Source organism: Bos indicus, chromosome 15 (genome assembly GCF_029378745.1).
Source record: "Bos indicus isolate NIAB-ARS_2022 breed Sahiwal x Tharparkar chromosome 15, NIAB-ARS_B.indTharparkar_mat_pri_1.0, whole genome shotgun sequence".
NCBI classification, from domain to species: Eukaryota; Metazoa; Chordata; class Mammalia; order Artiodactyla; family Bovidae; genus Bos; species Bos indicus.
This window is the reverse complement of record NC_091774.1, coordinates 14,093,547-14,098,004: the sequence shown is the minus strand read 5'-3', so window position 1 is coordinate 14,098,004 and position 4,458 is coordinate 14,093,547. Positions and strand designations below refer to the sequence as shown.

General features: G+C 40.8%; 1 pseudogene; it reads right to left on the bottom strand.

Annotated features, from left to right (window-relative positions):
- Positions 1-400: 400 nt before the first annotated feature.
- Positions 401-1,484, bottom strand: LOC109568775 (protein phosphatase 1 regulatory subunit 14C pseudogene; annotated as a pseudogene).
- Between the last annotated feature and the right edge of the window lie 2,974 nt (positions 1,485-4,458).

Genomic DNA, 4,458 nt, shown 5'->3' with positions numbered 1-4,458 from the left:
TTTCATGGAGAGAGAATAATATATGGTATTTGGTAGAAAGCACAGAATGAATTGCTACACAGCGCTTTCTGGTTCCACCGCCAAACACCCCTCAGACAGTATGAACATTTCTAGAGAAATTTGAATAGTCATTCAAAGAAATGGTTCAGAAAACTTTAAAATACCACAAATGAGGCAATAAGTACATGACCTGGCAAAGCATCCCAATTAACAGAATAATACAAAGTCCATAAATTAAGCCCTTGACCAACTCCACATTGTCATAGTGTAGCTCATTAAAATAACGGATACGCTGAGTTCTTTTCACTTTGGTGTAGAAAGTGAACATTGGCGGTCTCCAGCACTCACATGAAGAAGACCTAGTGGCCTCTTGAAAACACACATGCCATGACCTCCAATTAAAGGATGACCACAAGTTTATTCCATCCGTGTGAAATAAAACTCACATCCACATTTTAACTTAGTTGCCTGTAGATATATACAAGTACAAGAAATTCGACCTTTGTGTCAAATGTACAACTCAAGAAAAAAGTATTACCAAACTAGCTGTAAGAAAACCATCATCCCTGTATCATTAGGTCCTTAACATCTGGTTTCTCCAAGAAGATGCTGCCTGGTCCAGCCCCTCCTTGCATGTCTGCCTGATTTGATGCTCTCTGGTTGGGCTGAAGCCAGAGTCTGTGATATCTTTGCTATTAAAATATTACACCAACCAAACCTTTAAAAACCAAAAAAGGAACACTCTTGAATAAATGTCTAATAGATACCACCCCTCCCCACCCCCAAAAAAGTTGCTCATAAGGACAACAGTTATTTATGAAAAGTCTTCGTGAAGTCCAAATTCCTTCCTGGGTCTCCAGCAGAGTTCCACCTGGGCTGGAATTATACAGCCTTCTTCTGTGGGGGGCTCAACTTTCGCATGCCTCTTATCCGAGAGAGCAGCTCCTTAATGAACTCCTCTGTTGGTTTGTAGCAGTCTACAAGAGCTTCTCGTAATTTTAAAGCCCTCTCTTCTTCACTGTCTGCATCAAGAAGATCATCAATGTCAATTTCCACATCTGGCATTTCTTCTTCCTCGCAGCCATACAGCTGTCCCAGCTGCTCCACGATCCACTCCTCCAGCACGAGCCGTTTCCGAAGCTCCTTGCGATCGTATTTTACCGTCACTTTTCCCTGCTGGTGGCGCCGCTGTTGCTGCTGCTGCTGCTGCTGCTGAACGTGCCCGGCGGGAGCCGCGGTGGCCACGGGCGCCGAGTCCTCCCGGGAGGAGCCCGAGCCGCTGCTCGAGCCCGGGCTGCCGCTGGCACCGCCCCGGGGACTCTGGAAGAAAACCCGCGCACCGCTGCCCGCGGCCCCGCCGGCCGCCTCGCTGCTGCCCGTCGCCACCGACATGTCCCCGCGCGCGTGGGAGCCGAAGTGCGGCCCGGAGGAGGGCAGGCGGAGCGCCGGGCGCAGCTACCACCTCGGGCCGGGCAGCGGCATGCGAGGGCTTCGCCGGCACCTGCTCCTCGCAGCCGCCAGCTCCGGGGTGAATGTTGTTTTAAGCCAACTTTTTAACTCTGCTCTTTCACTTTCATCAAGAGGTTCTTTAGTTCTTCTTCACTTTTTGCCATAATGTGGTGTCATCTGCATATCTGAGATTATTATCAAGATCCTAGCAATCTTGATTCCAGCTTGTGCTTCATCCAGCCTGGCATTTCACATGATATACTCTGCATGTAAGTTTAATAAGCAGGGTGACAATATACAGCTTTGACATACTTCTTTCTCAATTTTGAACCAGACTGTTGTTCCATGTGCAGTTCTAACTGTTCCTGAAGGCAAGTCAGGTGGTCTGGTATTCCCATCTCTTGAAGAATTTTCCACAGTTTGTTGTGATCCACACAGTCAAACATTTTGGCATAGTCAATAAAGCAGAAGTAGATGTTTTTCTGGAACTCTCTTGCTTTCTCTATGATCCAACAGATGTTGACAATTTAATCTCTGGGTCCTCTGCCTTTTCTAAATCCAGGTTGAACATCTGCAACTTCACAGTTCGCATACTGTTGAAGCCTGGCTTGGAGAATTTTGAGCATTACTTTGCTAGTGTGTGAGATGAGTGCAATTGTGTGGTAGTTTGAGCATTCTTTGGCATTACCTTTCTTTGGGATTGGAATGAAAAACTGACCTTTTCCAGTCCTGTAGCCACTGTTGAGTTTTCCAAATTTGCTCCAAGATAGTAAGAAATATATGACATAACCAAACAGCGTCATGATAGGAGTTTAATGAAGGTGTGGGCAGGGTTAAAATAACCCAAAAAGTATACTGGACAAGTTACTCTCAAACTGAGTATCAGGATAGATTAGTTGTGTAGAGAGGGTCACCTGAAGAAGGAATAGACTTAAACGGAGGGACATAGCCAACAAACTTACCTTATTGGAAGGGAGTTGGTGAATAAATATTTGAAATTTTATTCTTCTCCACCCTATGATCTTCTAAAATATAAGTTCTATGAGGAGAGAAACTTTGTCTCATTTACTTATTTATATACATAGCAAAAATAATATAAGGCATGTGATGCATTCTGTTTAATGAATGAACGAATGAATGGAAAAATGAGTAAATGAGTGAAATAGAAGACTCATACTGAGTTCTTTAGTCTCTTGAAAATCAAAAAGCAAATTCTACTTCCTTTGCCTTACTAATGCATATCAATGCCATGAGATCTCATTATTTTATTTTTAGAGAAAATGATCAATGAGAACGTTGTAGTAGAGGATCCTCATTGGGACTTTTGAATTGAACACATTACTTAGCAAATGCTAACATGGGAACTTGAAGATTTTTAAGTCAACACATGAATGCAACTGAAACCAGTAGAGAAGCAGCTATCTGTTAACCTTGGCATTGGCAGGTCTAAAAAGTCTTTTACTCATTATTTGGGTTTGTAACCTGTAAAATAAATCAGAACATAAACAGGTAACCATGAAAATTTTTGACTGCCTCCCAGGAGTTAATTTTCTTGAAGGCAGCATAGTGTATGTGGGAGAAAAATCCTGTACTTTGAGTTAAGAAAAACTCTTATCAAACTCTTGCTCTGCTATTTACTAATCATATAACATGAGAAGTTTACTTAAATTAAAAAATCTTAATTATATAATTTATTAATCAGAATAATGTCATTTAAAAAATATTGTGTCAAAAATTTAATAAGGTGTATTTGTAGTGTCTTACACATGGTATGTGTTCTATACATGTAAGTTTACTGCTCCCCTTGGGGTTCATTAATTTTCTATTTCTTTTTAGTTCTCTTTGATTTTATAAAATTTTGGAAAATTTTTGATATTATTGTATTTTATGTATAGTTGATTGCATCAACTTCATAACCTCTATAAAAAAAGGAAGAAGAAGAAAAATGGCATTTTTTAATATTTGGAAGATTTATTTTTCTGTTAGATATAGCTGGCCCCCAGTGATATTTGTTTTGGCTTTAAAATAGTTTTTAATTTATTTCTAATTGGATGATAATTGCTTTACAATGTTGTGTTGGTTTCTGCCATAAAGCAAGGTGAATCAGTCATAGTCATACATATATTGCCTCCCTGGGGAGCCTCCCTCCCAGCCCCATTCCCATCCCTCTAGGTTGACACAGAGCACTAGGTTGAGCTCCTTGTGTTATACAACAACTTCCCACTATCTATTTTACATATGGTAATGTATATGTTTCAGTGCTACTCTCTCAATGCATCCCACCCTATCTTGGAGAAGACTTCTTGGAGAAGACTCTTGAGAGTCCTTTGGACTGCAAGGAGATCAAACCAGTCCATCCTAAAGGAAATGAGTCCTGAATATTCATTGGAAGGACTGATGCTGAAGCTGAAACTCCAATACTTTGGCCACCTGATGTGAAGAGCTGGCTCATTGGAAAAGACCCTGATGCTGGGAAAGATTGAAGGCAGGAGGAGAAGGGGATGACAGAGTATGAGATGATTGGATGGCATCACCGATTCGATGGACATGAGTTTGAATAAGCTCCAGGAGTTGCTGATGGACAGGGAAGCCAGGCATGCTGCAGTCCATGGGGTCACAAAGATTTGGACATGACTGAGCCACTGAACTGAACTGAACTGAATTGAGCCCCTCCCTCTCTGTGTCCACAAGTCTGTTCTCTATGTCTGCATCTCTATTTCTGCTCTACAGATAGGCTCATCAGTACCATTTTACTAGTTTCCATATATGCATATATATATATATATATGTACATGCATTAATATATGACATTTGTTTTTCTGTTTCTGATTTATTTCACTCTGTATAATGACAGCATGCTTTTACATAGTGCTATCCCTTTTCCATTTATATTTTGAACCTGAGATCTAAAAATAGTCTTAATCCTGAGATGGTGATAACCACGAAACCTAATTTTAAAGTGGAAATAAAGATAAATTATTAGAGTTCATAGAAATCTTAATTTCTGTG